Here is a 17,024-nt window from a genome sequence, read left to right as displayed (position 1 = left end):
AGAATACTAAAGGCAGTAAGAGAAAAAGGCCAAGTAACATATAAAGGAAGACCTATCAGAATCACAGCAGACTTTTCACCTGAGACTATGAAGGCTAGAAGGTCCTGGGCAGATCTCATGCAGACTCTAAGAGAACACAAATGCCAACCAAAACTACTATATCCAGCAAAACTCTCAATCACCATAGATGGAGAAACTAAGATATTTCACGACAAAACCAAGTTCACCCAATATCTATCCACAAACCCAGCCCTAAAAAGGATAATAGGAGGACAACACCAATACAAGGAGGGAAACTCCACCCTGAAAAAAGCAAGATAGTAACCTTTCATCAAACCCAAAAGAAGTTAAGCAATCAAATTTAAAAAATAACGTCAAAAATGATAGGAAGTAACAATCACTATTCCTTAATATCTCTTAACATCAATGGACTCAATGCCCCAATAAAAAGACACAGACTAACTGACTGGATACGTAAACAGGACCCTACATTTTGCTGCTTACAGGAAACACACCTCAGGGTCAAAGACAAACACTACCTTAGAGTAAAAGGCTGGAAGACAATTTTACAAGCAAATGGTCTCAGGAAACAAGCTGGAGTAGCCATTTTAATATCAGATAAAATTGACTTTCAACCCAAAGTCATCAAAAGAGACTCTGAGGGACACTTCTTGCTGGTCAAAGGAAAAATACAACAAGAAGAACTGTCAATCCTGAACATCTATGCTCCAAATGCAAGGGCACCCTCTTTCATAAAAGAAACTTTATTAAAACTCAAAGCACACATTACACCTAACACAATAATTGTGGGTGACTTCAACACTGCACTTTCCTCAATGGACCGATCAGGAAAACAGAAACTAAACAAGGACACAATGAAACTAATTGAGGCTTTGGACCAATTAGACTTAACTGATATATATAGAACATTCTATCCTAAAACAAAAGAATATACCTTTTTTTCAGCACCTCATGGTACCTTCTCCAAAATCGACCATATAATTGGTCACAAGACAGACCTCAACAAATATAAAAAGATAGAACTAATCCCATGCCTCCTATCTGATCACTATGGAATAAAAGTGGTCTTCAATAGCAACAGAAACAACAGAAAACCCACATACACGTGGAAATTGAACAATACTCTACTCAATGACACCTTGGTCAAGGAAGAAATAAAGAAAGAAATTAAAGACTTTTTAGAACACAATGAAAATGAAAACACAACATACCCAAATCTATGGGACACAATGAAAGCAGTGCTAAGAGGAAAACTCATAGCCCTGAGTGCCTCCAAAAAGAAAATGGAGAGAGCATACATTACCAACTTAATGACACACCTGAAAGCCCTAGAACAAAAAGAAGCTATTTCACCCAGGAGGAGTAGAAGGCAGGAAATCATCAAACTCAGGGCCGAAATCAATCAAGTAGAAACAAAGAGAACCATACAAAAAATCAACAAAACTAGGAGCTGGTTCTTTGAGAAAATCAACAAGATAGATAAACCCTTAGCCAGACTGACCAAAGGGCACAGAGAAAGTATCCAAATTAACAAACTTAGAAATGAAAAGGGAGACATAACAACGGAAACTGAGGAAATCCAAAAAATCATCAGATCCTACTACAAGAGCCTGTACTCAACACAACTGGAGAATCTGGAGGAAATGGACAATTTCCTTGACAGATACCAAATACCAAAATTAAATCAGGACCAACTAGACCATCTAAACAGTCCCATAAAGCCTAAAGAAATAGAAGGAGTCATAGAAAGTCTTCCAACCAAAAAAAGCACAGGACCAGATGGTTTCAGTGCAGAATTCTACCAGACCTTCAAAGAAGAGTTAACACCAATACTCTTCAAACTATTCCACAAAATAGAAACAGAAGGAACACTACCCAATTCCTTCTACGAAGCCACAATTACGCTGATACCAAAGCCACACAAAGATCCAACAAAGAAAGAGAACTTCAGACCAATTTCCCTTATGAACATCGATGCAAAAATACTCAACAAAATTCTTGCCAACCGAATCCAAGAACACATCAAAACGATCATCCACCATGATCAAGTAGGCTTTATCCCGGGAATGCAGGGTTGGTTCAATATACGGAAATCCATCAATACAATCCACTACATAAACAAACTCAAAGAACAAAACCACATGGTCATTTCATTGGATGCTGAAAAAGCATTTGACAAAATTCAGCATCCTTTCATGCTTAAAGTCTTGGAGAGAACAGGAATTCAAGGCCCATACCTAAACATAGTAAAAGCAATATACAGCAAACCGGTAGCCAGCATCAAACTAAACGGAGAGAAACTTGAAGCAATCCCACTGAAATCAGGGACCAGACAAGGCTGCCCCCTTTCTCCTTATCTTTTCAATATTGTACTTGAGGTACTAGCTCGGGCAATTCGACAACATAAGGAGGTCAAAGGGATACAAATTGGAAAGGAGGAAGTCAAACTATCATTATTTGCAGACGACATGATCGTCTACCTAAGTGACCCAAAGAACTCCACTAGAGAGCTCCTACAGCTGATAAACAACTTCAGCAAAGTGGCAGGTTACAAAATCAACTCAAGCAAATCAGTGGCCTTCCTATACTCAAAGGATAAGCAGGCTGAGAAAGAAATTAGGGAAATGACCCCCTTCACAATAGCCACAAACAGTATAAAGTATCTTGGGGTGACTCTTACCAAACATGCGAAAGATCTGTATGGCAAGAACTTCAAGACTCTGAAGAAGGAAATGGAAGAAGACCTCAAAAAATGGGAAAACCTCCCATGCTCATGGATCGGTAGAATCAATATAGTTAAAATGGCCATTTTGCCTAAAGCACTATACAGATTCAATGCAATACCCATCAAAATCCCAACTCAATTCTTCACAGAGTTAGAAAGAGCAATTATCAAATTCATCTGGAACAACAAAAAACCCAGGATAGCTAAAACTATTCTCAGCAACAAAAGAAAATCTGGGGGAATCAGTATCCCTGACCTCAAGCAATACTACAGAGCAATAGTGTTAAAAACTGCATGGTATTGGTACAGTGACAGGCAGGAGGATCAATGGAACAGGATTGAAGATCCAGAAATGAACCCACACACCTATGGCCACTTGATCCTCGACAAAGAGGCTGAAAACATCCAATGGAAAAAAGATAGCCTTTTCAACAAATGGTGCTGGTTCAACTGGAGGTCAGCATGCAGAAGAATGCGAATTGATCCATCCTTGTCTCCTTGTACTAAGCTCAAATCCAAATGGATCAAGGACCTCCACATAAAGCCAGACACTCTGAAGCTAATAGAAAAGAAACTGGGGAAGACCCTTGAGGACATCGGTACAGGGAGAAAGTTTCTGAACAGAACACCAATAGCGTATGCTCTAAGAGCAAGAATTGACAAATGGGACCTCATAAGGTTACAGAGTTTCTGTAAGGCAAAGGACACCATCAAGAGGACAGATCGGCAACCAACAAATTGGGAAAAGATCTTTACCAATCCTACATCAGATAGAGGGCTAATATCCAATATATATAAAGAACTCAAGAAGTTAGACTCCAGAAAACCGAACAACCCTATTAAAAAATGGGGTACAGAGTTAAACAAAGAATTCTCACCTGAAGAACTTCGGATGGCGGAGAAGCATCTTAAAAAATGCTCCACTTCATTAGTCATTAGGGAAATGCAAATCAAAACAACCCTAAGATTTCATCTTACACCAGTCAGAATGGCTAAGATTAAAAATTCAGGAGACAGCAGGTGTTGGAGAGGGTGCGGAGAAAGAGGAACACTCCTCCACTGCTGGTGGGGTTGCAAATTGGTACAACCACTCTGGAAAGCAGTCTGGCGGTTCCTCCGAAAACTGGGCACCTCACTTCCAGAAGATCCTGCTATACCACTCCTGGGCATATACCCAGAGGATTCCCCACCATGTAATAAGGATACATGCTCTACTATGTTCATAGCAGCCCTATTTATAATTGCCAGATGCTGGAAAGAACCCAGGTATCCCTCAACAGAAGAGTGGATACAAAAAATGTGGTATATCTACACAATGGAGTACTATTCAGCCATTAGAAACAATGAATTCATGAAATTCTTAGGCAAATGGATGGAGCTAGAGAACATCATACTAAGTGAGGTAACCCAGACTCAAAAGGTGAATCATGGTATGCACTCACTAATAAGTGGTTATTAACCTAGAAAACTGGAATACCCAAAACATAATCCACACATCAAATGAGATACAAGAAGAAAGCAGGAGTGGTCCCTGGTTCTGGAAAGACTCAGTGAAACAGTATTTGGCAAAACCAGAACGGGGAACTGGGAAGGGGTGGGAGGGAGGACAGGGGAAGAGAAGGGGGCTTACGGGACTTTCGGGGAGTGGGGGGGGGCTAGAAAAGGGGAAATCATTTGAAATGTAAATAAATTATATCAAATAAAAAAAAATAAAAAAAAAAAAAAAAAGAAAGAGGATGTGTCAAATTCAGTAGAGACTTGAGGCCAATGAAAGGGGCCTGGCGGGGGGAGGTATCCTCTCAGAGGCAAAGCAAATAGGGCAAAGGGTATGGGAGGAAGAACTCTGGGTAGGGGGACCAGGGGTAGGAGCAACATTTGGGATGTAAATACATAATCAGTTAATTAAAAGAAATAAAAATAAGTCAGGATGTGCTGAACATTTAAAATATGCTAGAAAACTTATTTCTCAGGTTTATAGCACAAAGACATAGTAAATGCTTGAGGAAATTAAAAATGACCTTGTGCAAAGAAGTACACTGATTTCTACAATATAAACAATATTTCTGTTTATGTATATAATCACTTAAAAGTAAATTTTAGTCCTTAGTCTTGGAGAGGCTCCTGGGTAGGGCTCCTCAGCTAGGCTGCTGAGGCAGGAGTGGGTGAGTGGTTATCAGAGAACCCTCATAGAGGCAGGGGAGACAGAGGGGATGTGGAGGGGAAACTGGGAAGGGAGATAATCTTTGAAATGTAAATGAATAAAATAACCAGTAAAAAGATAATAAATCTGTTTAAATACAAAAGAAAAATTAAAACAAATAACCACTAAACAAAATATAGATATCCAAAACAGAAGCATTTGCCAGATATACCCATAATCTTCTCTTTTAGATTCTTTATGCTTGAATGCATGTGAGGTATGTGAGACAATCATTATAGAACAAATTGCACATTTATGTAAGCCTAGCACACAGGATTCTGAATTGTCAGCCTCATTATACATGGACAGTAAGAAACTGGCTTCCCTAGTGATGGTTACTAAGCACTTAGGAATATTGGAATTTCCTTCTATCTTACTATAATGTGCCTGCCTGCTTTTTACAAAAGCATTTATTAGTGTATATTAATTGCATAAAGTATTGAATTTCCTTTGACATCTCTCTACATTCATAAAGTACTTAGATCACATTTATCAACTCCATTATCTTTTTGTTTTTTTTAATGAAGGAAGTTTTTATATTTTGTGCATATGATTCCAGAGAGTTAACAGTCCACAAGGGGAAGCACGGTAGCAGTAGCAAGCATCAGGCATGGTGGTTTGAACAGGAAACTAGGAGTTTACATCTTCAAACACAAGTATAAAGTGGGAAGGTTGTAAAAGATATGTGATGATGCTATGTAATTTCAAAGCCTTCTCACAGGGATGCACCCCTTTCAGCAAGACTGTACCTCTTAAACCCTCCAAAGAGCACCACCAACTGGTAATTAAGTGTTCAAATAGCTGAGCCTGTGGGGAACAGTTTCATTCAAACTATTGTATTTTCTCACCTGGGAAAGGAGTGCCCCACTCTTAGCAGAGATTGGATCCAAACATATTCTTCCCAGTATTGTTCACTCAATCATTAACTAAGATAATTGACCCTGCATTGTACACAGATTCATAATTACCTTCCCTGAAGGATGTCGGGGGGGGGGGTTCCTAAGAGACGGGATAACACTTGAAATGTAAACAAATTTAAATAAATAATAAATAAAAATTTTAAAAAAGACTAAGAATGTGAGGAAAAATCTTGAAAACATGGGCACAGGGAAAAAGTTCCCAAAAAGAATATCAATGACTTATGCTCTGAGATCAAGAATTGAAAAATTGAACATCATAACATTATAAAGCTTCTGTAAGGCAAAGGACACTGTCAATAGGACAAAATGGCAACCAACAGATTGGAAAAGATCTTTACTAATCCTACATCTGATAGAGAGCTAAAATTTCACTTCACACCAGTCAGAATGGCTAAGGTTAAAAAATCAGGAGACAGCAGGTGTTGGCGAGGATGTAGAGAAAGAGGAACACTCCTTCAATGCTAGTGGGATTGTAAAATGGTACAACCACTATGGAAATCAGTCTGGCGGTTCCTAAGAAAACTGGACATGACACTTCCGGAGGACCCTGCTATGCCTCTCCTGGGCATATACCCAGAAGATTCCCCAGCATGCAATAAGGACACATGCTCCACTATGTTCATAGCAGCCTTATTTATAATAGCCAGAAGCTGGAAAGAACCCAGATATCCCTCAATGGAGGAATAGATACAGAAAATGTGGTAAATATACACAATGGAGTACTATTCAGCAATTAAAAACAATGAATTCACGAATTTTTTAGGCAAATGGTTGGAACTGGAAAATATCATCCTAAGTGAGGTAACGCAATCACAAAAGAATACACATGTAATGCAATCATTGATAAGTGGATATTAAGTAGCCCTGAAGCTCTGAATACTGAAGATACAATTAGCATATCAAATGATTCCCATGAAGAAGGAAGAAGAGGGCCCTAATCCTGGAAAGGCTTGATCCAGCATTGTAGGGGAGTACCAGGACAGAGAAAAGGGAGGGGGAAAGGTAGGAGAATGGATGGAGAGAAGAGGATTTATGGGACATATGGTGGGGGGACTGGGAAAGGGGAAAGCTTTTGAAATGTAAACAAAGAATATAGAAAATAAAAAAAGAGAGAGCTAATATCCAATGTATACAAAGAACTCAACAAGTTAGACTCCAGAGAGCCAAATAACCCTATTAAAAATGGGGTACAGAACTAAACAGAGAATTCTCAATGGATGAAACTAGAAGGGCTGAAAAGCACCTAAAGAAATGTTCAACATCTTTAGTCATCAAGGAATTGTAAATCAAAACAGCCCTGAGATTTCACCTCATACCAGTCAGAATGGCTAAAATCAAAAATTCAGGTGACAGCAGATTCTGGCAAGGATTTGGAGAAAGAGGAGCACTCTTGCATTATTGGTGGGATTACAAGCTGGTACAACCACTCTGGAAATCAGTCTGGAGGTTCCTCAGAAAATTGGACATAAGAATTACCTGAGGACCTAGCTATACCACTCCTAGGCATATACCCAAAAGATTCTCTAACATATAACAAGGACATGTGTTCCACTATGTTCATAGGAGCCTTATTTATAGCAGCCAGTAGCGAGAAAGAACCTAGATGTCCTTCAACAGAGAAATGGATACAGAAAATGTGGTGCACTTAAACAATAAAGTACAACACAGCTATTACAAAAGATGAATTCATGAAATTCTTAGGCAAATGGATGGACCTAGAAAATATCATTCTGAGAGAGGTAACCCAATCACCAAAGAACACAAATGGCATGCATTCACTGATAAGTGGTTATTAGCCAGAAGTTCAGAATACTCAAAACACAATTCACAGACCCATATGAAGCTCAAGAAGAAGGACGACCAAAGTGTGCATACTTCCATTATTCTTAGAAAAGGCAACAAAATACTCATTGGAGCAAATATGGAGACAAAGTGCAGAGCAGTGTCTGAAGGAAAGGCCATCCAGAGACTGTCTCCCCTGGGGATTCATCCCAGATAAAGTCACCAAACTCTGACACAATTGTGGATACTAAGAAAGGCTTGCTGCAAGGAGCCTGATATAGCTGTCTCCTGAGAGACCCTGCTAGAGCCTTACAAATACAGGGCTGGACGCTCTCAGTCAACCATTGCACTGAGTGTGGAGTCCCCAATAGAGGAGTTAGAGAAAGGACTGAAGGAACTGTAGGGGTTTGCAACCCCATAGGAAGAACAACAGTATCAACCAACCAGAACCCCCTGAGCTCCCAGGGACTAAGCTACCAACCAAGGAGTACATATGGCTCTGGCTGCATATGTAGTCTTGACAGGCATTAATGGGTAGAGAGGTCCTTGGTATTGTGAAGTTTGATAGAGGTGGAAGTGGGTGGGTGAGTGGAGAAACACCCTCATAGAAGCAGGGGGCGAGGAGATGGGATGGGGATTTTCTGGGAATAGATAGGGATTTTCTGGGAATACAGTTACCCTGAGTCTAAAAGAAGAGAAAATTAAATTAAATTAAATTAAATTAAATTAAATTAAATTAAATTAAATTAAATTAAAACAGTAAGTCAAGTGTTATCAGCCATTTCAGTTCTTTTTAGATAGACTATCATTTGAGAAATATACACTCTACCAATCAAATACACCCCTTTTAACTGTAAAAGCTTCCATATTAAATATGTAATAGTCATTCAGTGGGTCCATACTAATAATCTCAGTCTGATCCAGTTTAACGATCCTTTCACCACTATCCTACACCCTTAGGATCTATTCTCAAACATTATCTTTTCTTGTCAATGGTACTTCATTCCCTTCTCTGATGGCCTCTGAGTTACTTGCATGTATCCTCCAAGCTCTATGTATGAGAGAAAACAAGTCTGGGTGAGACTGGGATATGTTGTTTAACATGGTGATCTCCAGTTTTATCTGCTTTCTGGAAAATGACATAATTTTGCTCTTCTTTATCTGCCCCATTATTTTTGCAAGTTGAAGGTATTTAATTCAAATTGGTTTTAAAGCACAACAAGCTACCTGGGTTACAAGTTTGCCTCTGGGCAAACCTAGATATTGAAGCCAATTTTTTCTAAATAATCTAACATATATATATATATATATATATAATTTAAAGTTCACCATTTAAATGATTCCATTTAAGTTCATTAAAGATAAATATTTTATATAAAATTATATATATTCCATTAAATATATAATGATATATAAACAATATTTAGTACTTTTTATAAAAGAATAGTTCAATGAGATGAAATTAAAATTCATTTTAATGCCCCTGGAGTTTATAACTATTGCTTTTTATTATGAATTCATCAAGCTTGAGATTTGTAATGAGCCATTGATCTACTGTCTAGATTTTTGTCTTATATGAAGAAATCCAAAATTACATATAGACTTATATAGTGATTGAACTATTGTTTTTTATTATTATTTCAAATTCTTCTTTGATTTAGGTATTTATTTTTTCCTGTAAACTTCACTTTATTTTTTAATTGAGTATCTTCTTCATTTACATTGCTAATGGTAAAACCTTTCCCAATTTCCCCCTCCCAAAAGCCCCCCTTTCCGATTCCCTACTCCTCTTCCCTCCCCCTGCCTCCATGTATATGCCCCTCTACACAGTCCCACCTCCCCCCCAACTTCCCCCCCATCTTTTTCCCTTTGTTGTGACCTCTATTGAGCCTTTACCTGACCAAAGACCACTCCTCCCATTGATGCCCCAAAAGGCATTCCTCTGCCACATTTTTGGCTGGAACCATGTATACCCCTTGGTTGATGATTCTTAGATATTTCTTATCCAGACTCATTATTATATTTTTTAAGTACTGAAAATAGGAAAAGCCAAGAAGTTGAAGTTAATAATTGAACTAAATTTTTTTTTTGCTAAATAAAATTGATTTGGTCCTGAAACAGATCCCCATTAACCTTAGAGAAGAATGGCTAAACCAAGATTCCCTCCTTAGCAAACTCAGGTCCACATTCACTACAGCAGTTGGAGAATCACCCAGTGATCAGCAATTTATTTTGGTAATAAGCATTGCTTATATCTAGGTTATCAGATGGGATACAATGAATTTTCCTCTTTTGTTTTTCTATTAGATACATGGTATTATTTTCCTAAACACAGTCTTGCTAGAGGAAAATGAGCCAAAGTCTTTTCTTCAACTCTAATTGTTTCTCTATGTTAATGAGAACAATTCACGAGTTCGCTATTTAACTCTAGGTTTAAGAGGGTATTCATTAAGTTACTATGATACATCAAATAAAATATTATAATTATTATTCATGTCTTCCTTGACATTGTTAAGTTTGAATAGATTCCTATACGTCTTTATTCTATTTTTTCTATCCTAGATTTATTCCCATATTTCCCTCTCAATCTATCAGGAGGCGATCTTTGTCTCAATGATGCAATCTCATTTGCATACATGTAAATCTCAGCTTCATGTTGAGTGACTCATGGCCATGTGCCATACTTCCAGTTTATGATATCACTCAAAGAAATTTATGATATCCAAATCAAATACATTATCTCTGCAACCTTCCCTCTTTCCCTTTTCTTTTTCCTAGTTAGTGGAAAAATCATTTACATTTTGAGAGAATTATAAATAAATAAAATTCTGTACCATTTCTGTTGTTCCTTTCCATATGAGCATATGAGAGAATGCCAAGTCCATATGCCCTGAAATTTAGGCATGGTCATGTGACCTGTTGAGAGAAACTAATTCTTTGCTTTAAGTAACTGGAATTTGTTTGGTTTTTTCTTACAAAATTATAGATGAATTGACTTTGATCAAGATATAATGACTCAGATATGAAACTATGTCACTGAATTAGTCAGGATTAATATTCCATGAATATAGAACAAAAATACCCCCAACTTCCTTTTTTAGGCTTAAATTTTGCTTTTATTAAATATTGGAGAACTAAAAAATTATGGCATACAAGTAGCAATAAAGTTCAACAAGAAGTCTATGTATCAACTATGTTATCATATTTTGATATTAGTTAATTATTTTGTGATGGCTGTCATCTTTTAAGTTTTTTTATATTTGAGATTATAACTACATTTCTTTTTTCCTCATTCTAAGTCCTCCCACAAGCCCTTTCAAACTTATAATTTTTATTATTAATTTTATTATTTATTCACTTTACAACCCCAATATAAGCCCTCCCTCTCCTCCCATTGCTCTTAGAAGAGGAAGATTACCTCTGTGTTCCAGCACTCCCCAATATCTCACTGTCCACCCCTCACTGTACATCAAGTTGGTGCAGAGCTAGGCACATCCTCTCCCACTGAAGCCAGACAAGGCTGTCCATTTCAATTTAGGTTTTATGTCATAGAAAATTAACACAAAGCTAAGCAATTCTAGGCTGTTAAGATTGGCCCTGCAAACATCAGAGAATCAGATTCTGCATCCCACCTTTCACACACTGTAGCATGGCTTACAAGTTGAAGTGCCTCAGCATTAGGCGTTCTCTGGCAAATCCCAACCATTAAATCTCAACAAATGCCAGGAAAGATGAAAAAAACAATTAAGTATTCTAATGTGAGAACTTCTAAATGCTGAATTTGTACCCCTCAGTCCAGGTGATAACAATGATAAAATACAGTATTTTGGAGTTGGAGAGATGGCTCAGCAGTTAAGAACATCTACCTGACTTTAGTTGTCAGTACCCATGCCATGTGGTTTGCCCACAACTGCTTGTGACTCCTGCTCTGGGGAAATCTGACATCTCCTTCTGGACTCTGTTGGCACCTGAAATTGAACATGTACACCCTCCCACCCCCAACACCCCATATACATATATACATATGTATATATATATATATATATATATATATATATATATATATATATATATACAAATCTTTATAATTAAAGTCTTTAATCTTTGGGTCACTGTTGCCTCTAAATTTCTGAAAAACCACACTGTCAAACAGGAAACTAAATTCTGACAAGTATCCAGAGCTGCAGTAGTGTGTGACTTTAGTATTTCCTATATTTTTCATATCAACAAATTATATGTACCTCTCATCCAGAATTTCTTTAAATTTGAAGAAATTTGTTGTTACAATAACACTACACAATACTTTTACATTGCACAACTGAAATTGCATGGAAACTGCTTTCATTTTTCTCTCTCTTTTGATAAATGGGGCTTCTCAAAACTTAATGTTCAATGTATTCATAAATGTTACTCTTTGTCCCTTTTTATTGCCTCATGGCATGTGTTAGCTTCCGCATGAACCCTTTAAAGGAGTATAAATTCCTTAGCATGAGATCCAAGACTCACCGCTGTGCATGTGGTTTAGATACTCCTTTATATCATCACATAGCACAGAGGTGGGTACATTCACAGCTATTCATCCGTTATGGTATGCTTCTTCTTCCTGGAGACAGTGAAATTCCTCTGTGCCACTGGTCACAGCTGTTCTCATCTTTTCAAAGCAACTGTCACAATTGCATTTTCTTTGAGATTTTCTATATCTTCTAAAACATATGAATTATTCTTCTTCCTTTATCAGAAGATTGTATTTTCATCCTATTTTGTATTCAGATATGCATGTATTTATTCCATTGCATCGTGTGCCCCATGAATGACATCTTTATTTCCTGTATATTAAAAGTTCAATATGCATATTATACTTGATTGATGATGACTCAAACTTGGTTGGCTGATGAATGAATATATGCAACTCTTCACCTCAGATATAACTTTTTATCATATACTAAATACTAAGGCATAATGAAAGTAGGATCTCATTTCGTTCTTTGTAGCCATAACTACAGTAAGAAGACAACATTGGCTCTAAATCAGATTCCCAACTTCTTTATCCTAGATGTGTCACTATTTTAAATATACTTAATATACTAATTAAGAGTCCTAATCAGAGTAAATGAAATAATGTTGTCACTTTAATTGCTTTATTTTGAATACAAAGACGTCTGATTGCTGCTTAATTAGTTAGATTAGTACTTAATAAAATATATTTTCCTAAGAGAGCATGTAAATATTGATTTTTAATTGTATGATCTCTATGTAAGTCTAACAGTGGGCTTTCCTTAGAAAGCCTGAGGTCATGTAGCTGGTTTCTTTCCTGAACTTTAAAAAACACCAGCATAACAGGACTGGTGTTAAGAAAGGGAAACAGTGTGAATCTGGATTCCTTGTATATGGTCAGAGAGATGTAAGGAAATGTCTACACATATGTTTTGCTTTTTTTTCTATAAACAACATTTAGCCATTTTTAGAATCAAGTTTATCAAATTGAGAAGTCTTTAAGAATGAACTTTGCTTATTTAATTTAAGACAGTACAAGATTAATGCAGAGTCACATGTAAGGATAAAAGAGGCCTGATTACAACCCCATTCTTTGGGCTAAACCAGGAACTGCCCACTCACTTCTTTATTGCATTTGTAGTGTGAGAATTCTTTGTGCACACTTATCTCCATGATGTAAAGACCTGCTGTATCACTTTGAGATTTTAAGGGGTTTTGCTTTACTAAAGAGAAAATGTAAGCCAAAACGGAACCAAAAAAGGAAAACAAATAGACAAACAAAACCATAAAAATGGAGTAGAATCCAAATTAATAAATGTCTATACTAGCACTCAGAACATTTTGGCATACACATCAGCAAATCATTTTATTATTGTTTGCTTCACTTTGAGTTGGTTTTAAAACTAATATTATATGCCAATCAATAGCCCTAGATAGAGGTCTGCCTTGACTGTATGACTGAACATCAACACATGTACTTGAAAGTGGAATCCAAACACCTTTTTTATTTTCTCTTATTTGTTTGTCACGGCAGGTTTTTTTTTTTTTTTTTTTTTTTTTTTTTTTTTTTTTTTTTTTTTTTTTTTTTTTTATGGTGGCAGGGTTTTCTATTTAGCCCTGGCTTTCCTGGAACTCTCTTTGTAGTCCAGTCTGTCCTAGACCTCACAGATCAGCCTATCTCTGCCTATCAAGTACTGGCATTAAAGACTTGTGCCACCACTGCCCTGGCTAGATGCTTTTTAAAACATAAATTAAGGTTGAGAATGGTAACTCTGTTCTGAGAAAGTTTCCCCAGCATGTATGAAGCCCCAAATTTATTGTTGGTACTCTATAAGATTAGGTGGCCCAGAAAGGAATAAGGGAAATAACATCCTTTACAATCGCCACAGATGATATAAAATATTTTGGTGTAACTCTAACCAAGCAATTGAAAGATTTGTATGACAAGAACTTGAAGTCCCTGAAGAAAGAAATTTTAGAATACATCAGAAGATAGAAAGAAAGTCCATGTTCATGGATAGGTACAATTAACAAAGTAAAAACGTCCATCTTACCAAAAACAATCTACAAAGCCAATGTAATTCCCATTAAAATTCCAGCAATATTTTTATAGCTATTAAAAAAGCAATACTCAACTTCATATGGAAAAACAAAAATCCCAGGATAGATTAAAACTATCTTGAGCAATAAATGAACTTCAGGAGAAATCACCAACCTGGATCTCAAGCTGTACTACAGAGCAATACTGATAAAAACTGCATGGTATTGTTACAGAAACAGACATGTTGATCAATGGAATTGAACTGAAGAGCCAGAAATAAATTCACACTCCTATGGACATTTGGGTTTTTTTTTTTTTTGTTTTGTTTTGTTTTGTTTTTTGTTTGTTTTTTTTGTTTTTTGTTTGTTTTTTTATAAAGATCCAAAACTATACAATGGAAAAAAGAAGGCATCTTCAACATATGTTGCTGGTCTAATTCGATGCCTACATGTAGACAAATGAAAATAGATCCATATTTATCACCCTGCATCTATATAGACTCAAGACCAAATCAAGGATGTCAACATAAAGCACTAAATCTCATAGAGGAGAAAGTTGAAAATATTCTTGAGCACACTGGCACAGGAGGCAATTTCCTGAACAGAACACTAATGGATTAGGCTCTAAGATCAACAATTGATAAATGGGACCTCATGAAACTGCAATGCTTCTATAACACAAAGGACACTGTCAATAGGACAAATTAGCAGCCTACAGACTGGGAAAGGATCTTCACCAACCCTACATCTCACAGAGAGCTAATATCCAAAGTTTACAAAGAACTCAAAAAGTTAGAGACCAACTGCTGCTATGCCCTAGGCTACAGGCTGCTGACCCTACCGGTCCTTATGATTGGATGTTAGGTGGCACAGAGTGAATGACAGACTCTGGGAGCAGTGAGAAACACAGCAAGCTCATCTGAACACTGCTATAAGCTCCTCTAATACCCACCAACCGTGCTCCATTGGTCCCAGGAAAGCAGTTACTGATTGGCTGCCAGTGTCTGTGTCAGCAATCCTTGGATCTTAGGCAGTCTTCAGTTAGGTCCTCCTGCAGGAGATACCTTTGCAGCTGTGTGGCCACCTAGCATTTACATAGAGGTGGCCGCCATCATTCCTCCTACAATCAATCAACAACCCAAATAACCCAATTAAAAATGAAGTATAGAACCACTCTTGGGAATATGCCCAAAAGATGCCCCACCATGCCACAGGGACACATGTTCCACTATGTTCATGGCAGCCTTATTTGTGATAGCCAGAAGCTGGAAACATCCCAAATGACTCATTACAGAAGAGTGAATACAGAAAATGTGGTTCATTTACACAATGAAATACTACTCAGCTATTAAGAACTAGAACATCCTGAGTGTTTTTAGGCAAATGGATGGAACTAGAAAATATCATCCTGAGCAAGGTAACTGAGACCCAAAAGGACAAGCATGGCATGTTCTCACTAATAAGTGGATGTTAAAAAGCACAGAGTACCCAAGATACAGTCCACAGAACTCAAAAATATCAACAAGCTCAAGTGCCTAAGTGAGGACAGCGTAGTCCCACTTGGGAGGGAGAACAAAGCATTCATAAATGGAAAGGAAAGAAGGGAGGGTCCTGGGAAGGAAAGTGGACTGTGGGGAGGGAGTGGGGGAGGAGAACATAATTTGGTATCTGGGGAGGGAAAAGGACTGAAGCCCTAAGGGCCAGCAGAAAGAATGGAAACAGGCAACCTCCAGAGATAGGGGGTTGGGGGACCCTCCAGAATGCACCAGAGCCTTGGGAGGTGAGAGATTCTCAGGACTCAAAGTGGAGGACCTTAGATGAAGTGACCTATAGTAGGAGAGGGAACTTATAGAGCCCACGTCCAACAGGAAGACATGGCATCAAATGAGGGAAGCATAATTGTGCTTCTCTGGAAGAATTACAGTGATGGAAATGGAGAGGATCCTGAGGAAAAGAAGGTTCAGAGACAGAGTCAAAGCGAGATCCAGCTCCAGGGGAGGTCCCAAGGAAATGATTACTAAAGCTATGGAGCGCTCACAAAAAGGGACCAAGTATGACTACACTCCAGACGACCCAACAAGCAGCTGGAAGAGTCAGATGCAGATATTTGCACCCAACCAATGGACAGAATCAGCTGACCCTTGTTATTGAATTAGGGAAGGCTGAAAGAAGCTGAAGAGAAAGGCAATCTTAACAAAGACTCGAAGTTCTAGGGTGGAGAGGATACACAACGGGGACCATCCAGCTCAGAGAAGGTGAGGGGGGAGGATTGTGGGAGGGAGTGGCCAGGATGGCAGCAGTGAAAAGGATGTAAAGTGAATACCTAAAGAAGAAACGAAGGAAAGAAGGAAGGAAGGAAGGAAGGAAGGAAGGAAGGAAGGAAGGAAGGAAGGAAGGAAGGAAGGAAGGAAGGAAGGAAGGAAGAAGAAGAAGAAAGGAAGGAAGGAAGAAGAATGAAGGAAGAATAGTTTTAGCTATCCTGGGTTTTTTGTTATTCCAGATAAATTTGAGAATTGCTCTTTCTAACTCTATGAAGAATTGAGTTGGGATTTTGATGGGGATTGCATTGAATCTGTATATTGCTTTTGATAAGATGGCCACTTTTACTATATTAATCCTTCCCATTCAAGAGCATTGAATAGTTTTCCATCTTCTGAGGTCTTCTTCAATTTCTTTCTTCAAAGATTTGATATCCTCAATGGAGGAATGGATACAGAAAATGTGGTATATGTACACTATGGAATACTAAGCTATTAAAAACAATGAACTCATGAAATTCATTGGCAAGAGGGTAGAACTGGAGAATGTCATCATGAGTGAGGCAACCTGATCTCAAAAGATC

Source organism: Apodemus sylvaticus, chromosome 5 (genome assembly GCF_947179515.1).
Source record: "Apodemus sylvaticus chromosome 5, mApoSyl1.1, whole genome shotgun sequence".
NCBI lineage: Eukaryota > Metazoa > Chordata > Mammalia > Rodentia > Muridae > Apodemus > Apodemus sylvaticus.
This window is presented reverse-complemented; position numbering follows the sequence as displayed.